The sequence below is a fragment of the Momordica charantia genome (assembly GCF_013281855.1).
Source record: "Momordica charantia cultivar OHB3-1 chromosome 11 unlocalized genomic scaffold, Mcharantia_2.0 BLBB01000011.1, whole genome shotgun sequence".
NCBI lineage: Eukaryota > Viridiplantae > Streptophyta > Magnoliopsida > Cucurbitales > Cucurbitaceae > Momordica > Momordica charantia.
In genome coordinates this window covers 18,458,717-18,470,254 of record NW_028275159.1, presented here as the reverse complement: position 1 = coordinate 18,470,254, position 11,538 = coordinate 18,458,717, and the positions used below count along the sequence as shown (strand labels likewise).

The following is an 11,538-nucleotide window of genomic DNA, read 5'->3' as shown; positions in this document are numbered from 1 at the left end:
TTAGAATATCTACTTGACAACGAGATAGAGCGCACTTTTCATCGCAAAAGAAGAGCACAAAGTAGACAACATGTAGAAGTTGGCCTTATGGATCAACTACCGAGAAATCCTAACCCTGTGGCTCTCAATCCAAAAGTTGAAGGAATTAATAGATGAGAGGTGGCTGTACCAGCAGCTGTTCCTCCTAATAACCGGATGAAGCTATGGAACCTGTCATGTTCCAAATGCTCCAAACAGTAGGCCAGTTCTGTGGAAATGCATTTTAAGATCCCCATCTACACTTACGATATTTCTTGGAAGTGAGTGACTCTTTCAAAATGCAAGGAGTATCAAAGGAGGCATTGTGTTTGAAATTGTTTCCCTACTTGCTGAGGAATAAGGCTAGAGATTGGTTGAATTCTATGCCAGTTGAGTCTATCACCTCATGGACTGACCTTGCTGAAAATTTTCTGGTGAAGTATTTTTCTCCAAGCAAAAATTGCCAAGTATAGAGGAGATATTAATAAATTTAAACAGGGAGCATGAGAATCTGTGGGTGAGTCATGGGAAAGGTTCAAAGAGTTACTAAGGAGGTGCCCACACCATGATCTATCGAGGTGTATCCAAATTGAAACTTTCTATAATGGGCTGAATGAAGTAACAAGAATGGCGGTGGATGCATAACCTAACGAGGAATTATTATTCAAATATTACGTGGAGGTAGTTGGCATTTTAGAAATTATTTCCTCTAATAATTACCACCGGTCAAATTCTAGCTAGAGCCATAACTGATAGGAACAATTACGGGGCTGCTGATAATGATGCAATGGCTTCATTGAAAGACCAAATCACTAACCTAACTAATATGGCAAAGAACATGAATACTGTTGCGACATCTTCAACTAACCCTAGAACCAGCAAGGTAATGGCTATCTTGTGCTTTTATTGTGAGGGTGAACATCACTTTGACTCTTACCCAGGAAATTCAGCTTCTGTCTTCTATTTAGGGAATCCCAACAGAAACAACCTCTACTCGAATACTAACAATCCAAGGTGGAAGCAACACCCCAACTTTAGTTGGGGAGGAAACCAAGGGAACCAAATTCATAAGAACACCACTCAATATCAGCAAAAGGCAACTCAACAACCTGGTCTTCTAATGCATAACCAACAGCAAGGGACAAGGCCAGCAACCAACTCCTCTAGATGGGTGGTGCTTATCCCTAAGTTACACCACTCTAATCTCAAGTAGACTCTAGCTCGAGATGAAGTTTTTCGCTCCCTAATACATTTTTCCAAAGATTATTAAGAAGATATTTCAATATGGTGATCAAGCACATTGAAAATAGAGTGATACAACAACTTCAAATCAAAACACACTATCATTAATGCAAAACAACAAGGTTGCAGCCCTTGAAATGAGTTCACAACATCTTCCCCTTACACAAGATCTTTAGTTAGACAATGCCATAAGGGGAATAAAAGATATAGGAATAAAAACAATACAAAAAGCTTAAAAGATGAAGAGGGGGAGCTGAAGATCAGCTCCCAACAAGAGTTCTCGGCTTCTTTCTCAGTTGCAGTTGTCTGGTCTTCTTCTCCTCTTGACTTCCTCGAACGGTTGGAGAGGTTTTCTTGAAGTGAGGGTTGAGAGATTTCAAGAATGAAAATGGAAATGTCTTGTCTGTGTGTTTGTGGAGAAGCTGGCATTTATACCTCCCTCTGATTTTAGGGCAACAAAACAAGCCCTATGAGGCCGAGCTCGCACTCCCAGGTGAAAGCTCCAGTTACTGTGGTAAATTTCGTTGAGAAATCTTTTCACTACCAGCTTGCTGTTTTTTGTCTCTTGTTGGACCCAATGATGTAGCATCATCAAAGCTGCAGTAAAATGCTCAAAATTAGAACATTTATATAAATGCTAGCATTACATAGGAGAACCTTGATTTAATTGGTCATTTAGGCACAACTTAGTGAATAAGGGGACTAGATCAGGCTATCTTTAGATATCTTACGTGAATTTTAGACACAAATAACTCTCCTTATGAGAGTTATCAATATACTACTACTATATTTAGTATATCAGTTAGTCTATATTATAAATTATAGGTAATAAGTTGATATTAGAGTTATAATATGTACATTAGATGTATATCAAAGGTACATCTTATGTATGTCAAAGGTAAATCGGATGTATATATCAGAGGTATATCAAGGTACATCAGATGTATATCAGATGTCATAAGGGTAACATTGAAATAATAAAAATTCCAAAAATAAACATTCAAATATTTTACCATATTTACAAAATATAAAAGAGGTTGACATTTTTATAATATGGGTAAAATTTTAGCTACCCAATGCAATTTCCTTTCATTTATTTGTGATTAAGAAAGTCATTTATGTCGTTGAGTTATTATTCCTAATTACCTCGATGCTTGTAATGGCTTGATCCCTCAATGCTTGTAATGGCTTGATCCCTCGATTTCTCTTTTATATTTAATTTGAAATTAAAAAAAAAAGGACAATTAAATCCAATCTTGAATGTTTGGTTGTAGGTCAGGTCCATATTGTTAAGGATACCACATTGAAAAGAAAATTGACCTAACAAGGGTTTATAATAGACATGGGCTACCCCATGAATATTAATACATATGACAGATATGTTTACAAGATTATTGTGTAGCATTCGTGAATCTCATGCTTAATAGTTTTCTGTAGGTTCTAAATTTTGATAGACATTTAAAAATTTATCTACATTTACCAAATGATCAAATATATTAAAATAAATTTTAATTAATAATCAACCATTCGCGTAGAGAGGACAATTTCCTCACTTGTAATGTTAGAGACACAAAGACATACAAAACATGATAATGATATCATAAAACGTGAGAAAATTAGAAACTTGGATAATGTTAACATAGTCAAACCGTTATCGAAGCGTAACAATTAACGAGTTCTAAGATATCGTTGTCACTCATGACGTGCTAGGTCAGCTTTGTGTGTGGAGCTAATCCTAGCTAACAGTCCAAAGTTCAAAGTGCATGGAACAAATGGAAGTTCTTGCCAATTTCAATGCGGTGGAAGCCTGAAGTTGTGGGCATGTAGTTCTTTACAAATCCAGCCCTCAATCAATGTGTATATATACCCATTTATTCAATTATTTTAAGCTTCATATGTCAATGTTAGAAACAAGACTTCCATTTTTAACATGATTTTGACGCACAGATAAAGAAATGGACACTAAATATTTCTTTATATACAGTGTCGCAGCAAGTACTCGTCGAGCCATGTAACAATGGCTTGTAACCCAAGTGGGAGCATCAAATTTGTGGGAGATTTGCCCTCCCCTCTTGGTCGAGTCTTAAAAAAGGACTTTCTAGCTCGCTCATTTCAAGTAGGGAGATGGGCTTTGTGTTTTGAGAGAGAGTCTAGAATTCTTTGCTCTTGGATTAGAGGGAACAGCGTGAGTCTAATTTTACAGAGTAGTGTCACCTGTTGCTCCCTTCAGTGGTGTTTGACCTGAATAATTTCTCCTTGCACAGAAAATATCCAACACAACCAAGAATATGCAAATATGAAGAAAACAGTAAAGAACAAGAATACGACACAACAAATTATACTCGTTCACCACTAAGGGTTACGTCCAGTCTTCCACTCAAATGTGGGTAATTCACTAATATTGTTAAGGATTGGATACAATAATACTCCTCAAAATATCCCCTAGAGGTCTCAACAAAAGTCTCCTAGCTTCTAAATATTTTACACAAATTAATACTTGGAACAAGAATGAAAAACTCACAATAATCAAGATCTAATTACTCCGAATATGTTGGTCTTCATGAGCCTCAATGCCTCTCCCAATGCCCGAGCCTCTCCCTTGAAACTGCCACGAAACCCTCTAAAAAACGGCTCAAAATCGGCTGGACAATAACCCTTTTTCGGTTGCAAAACCCTAAACCCCCGGCCCGTGTGGCCTGCAGCTTTCGCTTCCCTGTTTTTCATCCCCGCTTCGACCCCGACGCATCCTGGCTCGATCCCGACTGTTCTCTAGCTCGTTCCAACGTCGTTTTGACTCCACCAATCCCAACAAGTGGAAGGATAACGAACTGGTTCTTCCAAGCCCAATTATGCCTAGTGAGAGGATCTCATCCCGATAACCACTTTTTGTTTTTATATTCTTCAAAATTTTAGGTTACTTTGTAATCCTTCAAAACAAATATGATTGATTTGGTTCTTTGGTTCGAACAAACATCAAGAAACCTAAACCAAAATTAACATATAAACTTCATTTTGATATATACTCACTACAACAAATATTAGTTTTCATACCATATAATTATAGCATTTGGGTAAACTGTTATATTAAAATAATAGGCACGGTCTTAAAAAAAAAGAAGCAATATTCATAAAATGAGAAACAAAAATAAAAAACAAGAAACAAGAATGTTACCAAAAGGCCTGAGATAACAATAGCAATATTCATTCCAACCCTCTTTCTTTTGTAGTCTATTGGGTGATTTCTTGAAATTTTATAAAAGTCTTTCTGGAGACGATACTTACTACTTAGGTACGATTGCATGCACTTGTGCATTACACATCACCAATCAAGTTTTTCACGCTATATTATCAACCTATGGAATAAACTAAGTTAATTAGAGTAAATCAACTCAATATTGATTAATGGGGTGAAGTCAGAGATTTAGGCTTTTATTTGTTCTAATTGAATTACTTTTGTTTAGTTTATTTGCAACTTCATTTACCGATTGTTCAAATAGATTAAAACTTAATTTAATTAATAATCAATAATCCATAGAGACGACAATTTAGTCACCAGTAATGTTAGATTAAAACTTAATTTAATTAATAATCAATAATTCATAGAGACGACAATTTAATCACCAGTAATGTTAGATAGACAACGACATACAAAACATGATCATGATATCATAACTAAAATATGAGAAAATTATGAACTTGAAATCTCTAACATAGTTAAACCATGATCGAAGTGGAACAATTAACAAATCCTAAAGAGATGACTGGCACTCATGATGTGCTAGGTTCGCTTTGCATATGGAGCTAATCCTAGTTAGTTGTCCAAAAGTTCAAAATGCATGGAAATAACATAGTGAGTCCTTGCCAAATTCAATGTGGTGGAAGATTGACGTTGTGGGCATATAGTTGTTTTGCAACTCCAAACCCTCAATCAATGATATTATGCATCCGTTTATTTACAATCTTGTAAGTCAATGTTAACAAAAAAAAAGGCTTCCATTTTTAACATCACTTTGTCCCACATAGAAATTGAAACTAAATATTTCTTTATATACACACATGTGGAAGCAAATACTCGCCGAGCCTTGTAATGGGGGCTTGTAATCTACGTGGGGCATTAAAGTGGTTTGAGATTCGTCCTTGCTTTGGCTTGGTCTTGGATGATGTCTATTAGCTCGCCCATTTTAAGTGAGGAGTGGGCTTTTGTGTTATGAGCGAAAGCCTATAATTCTTTTCCCCGACGAACCAAGCATAAGCTTATTTTTTGTTTCGTATTTTTTGGTAGATATTCGAACTCACAACCTCTTGAGCAATAATATGTCTTAACTCACATTGCCTTTTTCTGTTAAAATAAAATTGAATAGATATAATATAATATACACTCGAAGAATATAATTCATTAAAAAATCTAATTTACAATATAATTTTGTTTGATAAGAAAGTATAAATTATTAGCTTTAAATAATGAATAATTTTTTTATATTTTAAATTTAAAAAATAGAAAATATATTTTTTGTCTAAGAAAATAAAATGACTTAAATAAATAATAGATTCATTTGCAATAATGGAAAAAAAAAACAAGTTAAAGTACAATGACACATTTAAAGTTCATCTTTAGTTTTTACAAATATAACAAATAAAAAAAACGGAAGTTCAAATTGTTAAAGGTGAAATTTATCCTAGAAGTCTAAAACATTAATAGCACTGATATATGTCTGATATATACTTCATACACATCTTATTTACCACTGATATACAACTGATATACAATTTTTAAATTTTATGTTAATTTTTCCATTTTCCTTGTTTTCTCCGATTAGCCACACGAAAAAAATGAAGAAAAAGATGAACTTGAACAATGATAAGCGAGAAGCCGGAAGCTTCAATGTGCACGAAGAAGAAGAAAAAGAATGCTTTAATGAATAAGAAGATTTGTAGCAGAGTCAGAAGTTTCAGTTTTAGCCAAAAGCTTCACATTAAGCTTGAACGATGATGAGCCGCAAAACCAAAAACTTAAGTTTCAGATTCTTTAGCAATTCGCTCGAATAAGAAGATTTGTAGAAGTTAAAAATTTTAGATTTTGTAGTCATTTGACTTGAAGAATAACAATTGTAGAAGTTTAAAATTTTAAATTAGGAAAAAACGAAGACAGGAGAGGAAACACGCCATATCTGAAACAAAATATGGAAGGGTAAATTTGGAATAAAAGAATGGAAAAATAATTTTTCCATATTTCCCAAATCCAAAACCTCTTGCTTTATTTGTAAGATGTTATACAAATTGAAATCTTTTGGCATATTTGTAAAATACGAAAGAGGTTGATGAGATTATCTAAAAAACCCTCAATGTACTAACATAGAGATTATCTAAAAAAACCTCAATGTACTAACATTTAACATCTCATACGTGCATCAGAGGTATATGAGCAATATATCAGCAATCAGAGTTACACACATCAGATGTATATCATATGCTACAAGGGAAAAATTAAAATAATAAACATTCAAAACAAATTCAAATTTTGTCATATGTTTAAAATACAAAAGAGGTTGACACTTTTATAAACGTGGATAAAGATATAGCTCCCTAATGCAAAAATAATAAATTTCAAAATCTTTTTAATTCAATAAATAGAACATATATCTTTTGTTTATAAAACATTAAAAAAAATGTTTACCGTGAGAACTAAACTTGAGCAGCCTAAATGAAAGTGACATATAGGGATGTTTGCACCAACACCACTGAATACTAATTATGTCTTTTTATTTATATTATATAATATTTAACAAACACGCTCTTGAACACGAAAAATTTAAGAAAAAATAAAAACCTAAAAAATGAAACTATTTTTTGTAGTTTACAAAATTTGGTCTCTCTTTTGGAAACATTCCTCAAATTTTAGAAACGAGAAACGAGGTGTGTACTAAACAAATTTATTTCTTGAAAAATGGAAACAATAACAAGAAACAAGAAATAGGAATGTTACCAAACAGGCTCGAAGATTCCAATCTTCGCCAGAAGAACAAATTTGTTCATTGCGAGCCCACAATTCACCATCAAGTTAAGACACTGAATGATTGTTGTAGACAGACCCCTTCTATGATAGTTTAGTTTGACCATGAGTTTTGCTTAAAGGCATCCCTTTGTTTAACATACATGTGGAGTAACTCTCAGTTTTTTCCTTTTGTTTTAATGTTTTGTCTTCCATTGGTAGATTTTGTATTTCAATTTAATATTGACCATAGCTAAACCTAGGCAATCATTGTGACTATGTTTTTATGCTATTAAACTAAGTGATTTGATGTTTACTTGACTTTGATTGCTTGAAGTGTTTTTATCTTCTTAAATTAAGCATAATGGGAGAGCCACTGTTTAATCTATAAATTACGGATTGGTGTAGGATTAACATGTTTAAGGTAAGTAGTGAAAGTTGATTATGCTAGACATAGTATGATTAATTTGGAAGGCCTTAATGGGTAGCACTTGTGAGGTGTGCGATTAAACTAATAAAACAAGCATAAGACATGTAGAAATTTGGCCTCTTGGGATTCCGCCAAATTTGTATCAATCTTTTAGAATAAAAGGGATCGAACAGACCTGCAAAACAGAAGAGCACTAAGGACCAGGTGGCTCTTATCACACAGGCTCCAATGCTTAAGTCAGAATCGGAGTACTTGAGTATAGAGAATAGGGTAGTTCGGTGTATCTTTCGGATTTGGTTTGCCTTCCTATTTATAGAAGTCAAATCCTAATCCATTTAGGAATTACAGAATTCAATCCTACTGTGCCAATGAGATCTGGACTTTTGGGCCTGTGTGTCTCGTTGTAAGCCTAATGTCGGACGAGGGTCGAGACAGGGTAGAACCGGATCGATCTGCACAAAAGTTGAGGAGAACCACCGGTGGTCGAGAACACCTCGACGTCGAGAGCTATGCTTGATGCCGACTTCAGATCGGTCGTGGTCGGCCTGAGTCGCCGGTTCCAGCCTCCTTACTTGGTTTCGTGAGCTTGCTCCTCTCTCGATACAATTTCCATATTTGGTTGTTTAGTCTCATCTCATTTTATCTCCCCATAACAATATTCATGATTTTAGGAGTCATTTTATGAAGACCGGGAAGAAAAAAGATTGAAGTATAAAAGCCAATTGTACACAAATTGACTTTCTTAAATAACATTTGATATAGATTGGAATACGATATTTAAAAAAAAAATGACAACAGAAGAAGAAAACACTAGAGAAGGATGGATAAATTTTAATATCTCTCCAAACTATTCAAAATGGAAGAAAGCTACAAATAAATAGTGACAACCCAAAAGAAACCCTACACGGGCGTAGAACTATTGGGTTCAAAGAATACAAGAAAATTACTTATAAAAGCTAGAATTAATAATGTAAGACAGAGATGTAAAAGTCAATTAGTTGAAATGCTTAACATCCCCCCGTACGCTAACTGGGCCATTGAGGACAGTAAGCTTGATTCGTAAATTTTGAAAGCGAGAAGTGGGTAAAGCCTTAGTCATAATATCAGCGAGCTGTTCATCAGATTCTTTCACGTATGAAGTGTTGGTCAATTTCTATGTGTTTTGTTCGTTGATGTATTACCAGATTTGTTGCAATATGAGTAGCACTAATATTATCACATAGAAGAAGCGGTGGTGCTCGAAGAGGAAGACCAAGCTCAGTCATAACTAAAGCAACCCATATAATTTCAACAGCGACGTTGGCTAAACCTCGATACTCAGATTCAACAATAGATGAAGATATTGTCTTCTGTTTCGACGATGACCAACAGAAATAAGATTATCACCAAGAAATGTGCAATACCCACTAGTGCTCTGACGGTCATCTGGACAACTCACCCAATCCGCATCAGTAAAGCAGGTGAGGGACAAAGTCGATGGTACAATAGATAAACCATGATTTAAAGACCATTTGAGATAACGTAAGATGCGTTTCACACGAATGAACTGATGTAAGAGCGTGAAGAAATTGACACACCTCGTTCACTGCAAAGGATAAATCTGGTCTCGTGATGGTGCAATATTGTATGGAAGAGGTTTACAGTCCACCATTTTGGACCGTTGTAAGAGTTCCAATATATTTTCTTTGAGACAAATGTAGACCATCACCATTCTTTGACACATGAATACCCAGAAAATAAGAGAGAGGGCCCAAGTCTTTGAATAAAAATTGCTAATTTAATCGAGAAATAAGTGACTGCAATAGAGTATCGCAACTGCTTATGACTGTAATATCATCCACATATACGAGTATAATCATGATGTCCGAAGATCGACACAAGTAGAACATGGAGGTATCTGACTTGGATGCAAGAAAACCCCAATCGATAAGGCACGAATTAAGTTTTAAGAACCAAGCTCGGCGACTCTATTTGAGGCCATACAATGCCTTGTTTAGACGACAAACAAGTGTCGAAAAAATAGAAAGCACAATACGTACTGTAGCAGACTTTACAACTAGGCTGAAAGTGTCGAAAAAATCTACTCCATAGGTCTGATTAAAGCCCTTGGCCATCAACCAAGCTTTGTGACGTTCAATGTCACCGGAAGAATTTAAGATAAGGCGAAAGACCCACTTACAGCCAACTGGTTTGCACCCCAGGGGTGGAGGAACGAGACACCAAGTTCCATTTTTTTGTAATGTCGAAAGTTCATTTTCCATAGCCAATTTCCAATCTGGACAATTTAAAGCCTGTTTGTCGGAGGTTGGTTCTTGAAAAGAGAGATCAAGGAGGGGATTGGTATGTGCAGACCATACTTTTGGTTTGAAGATGTCATGCTTAGATCGTGTTATCATTGGGTGTAGATTGGTGGAGGGAGTTGGAGTAGATGTAGTCACGGTGACTGGAAAAAGATCAGTGGTGGTGGTTTGACTTAAGGGAGGGTGAGAATGGTTTATGAAGGAAGAAATGGGTAGTTATGGGTTGATTGTTTCAGAGATGGGTGGGTTAGGGAGGGAGGATTCGTTGTTGGAGGATGTGGGAGGTAGGGAAGGTTGAAAAAGGTGGGTTGTATAGAATGGGTTGGAGTGTTGCTAAAGGAATTGGGAGATAGGATAGATGGAGATAAAATGTCGAAAGAAGAGGAAGAGGAAGATGGGACAGATGGAGACAAAATGGAGGCTGTAGGTGGCGTGGTGCAGACATCAAAGTCTACATTGGAAGAAGATAATTGGTAGAAATGGAAGTTTGAAGGTGCTGACTATTTGACCTTGACAATGGTAAGACATATGGAGAAATGGGAAGTGGGGCTGTAGGTAAATTGAAGTAATCTGGATGTGGTGAGGTAACTTTTGAAGGTTGGAAGTTTTTTTTTTTTGTAGATAAAGGAAAATTAGACTCATCAAAAACCACAAGTTGGGAGACATAAATTCGGCTGGATGTATTGTCCAAACACAAGTAGCCCTTATTAATAGAACTATAACCAATAAAAACGCATTCAGTTGACCGAAAAAGTAATTTATGAGAGTTATAGGGACGAAGAAACAGAAAGCAAGAACAACCAAAAACCTTTAGGAGGCGATAATTAGGCCATGAGAAGTTGATTCTGTTGGGAATGACAAATATTAAAACCTTTTGTAATCCCACATCGGAAGAATAACCTTTGGGAAGTTGGTTTATAAGCATTGACTCAGTATTAGGCTTATAAAGTTAGTGTGAGGCAAGCCAAGACCAGGCCCACATGCGCGCCGTTGTCGTCAGGCTCGGTCCTGGTTTTCCCAATCAAAGGACACAACCTTGGGGAGCCAGTGGTTCCGCCCACGGCACAACGTTTTTACCTCAGGTAGTTTTAATCGCTTAGATTTACTGTCAAAGATTGGGAAACATTGGGGAATATTTGTGGGATAACGGGAACTTGAGAAGGTTGTATAAGGAAGGTGGAAAGGGGAAAGATCGGGTACTGAAAAGCACCGAACTAAGGTCTTGGAGCCGTATATGCAATGGCGTTGACGGAAAATGGGAGGGGTAGGAGGGAAACTGATGGTTGTCGGCGTAATGATGGATTGGTTTATAGTTTGTGGGTTTAGGCCAGTTGAAGGATTAATGATTTGGGGAGGGTTTAAAGTATAGGGGTTCACAATACAGGGTTCTACTGTAGGAGAAAAGCTAGACGACAAACCAGAACCTGATCTAGAGGAAGAAGATGGTGTATTGTGTGTCATTGTCTAGAGATTTGTGCCAACCACAACTCTGATACCATAAAATAAAAATGACAGTAGAAGAAGAAAACACTGGAGAAGAATGGATAAATTCTGATATC

General features: G+C 35.9%; 1 non-coding gene across 1 annotated transcript; it reads right to left on the bottom strand.

Moving 5' to 3' along the window:
- Positions 1 to 483: 483 nt before the first annotated feature.
- Positions 484 to 590, bottom strand: LOC148208250 (small nucleolar RNA R71). The gene has a single exon (XR_015789155.1). It is a non-coding gene; the product is annotated as a small nucleolar RNA R71 (small nucleolar RNA).
- Positions 591 to 11,538: the final 10,948 nt, after the last annotated feature.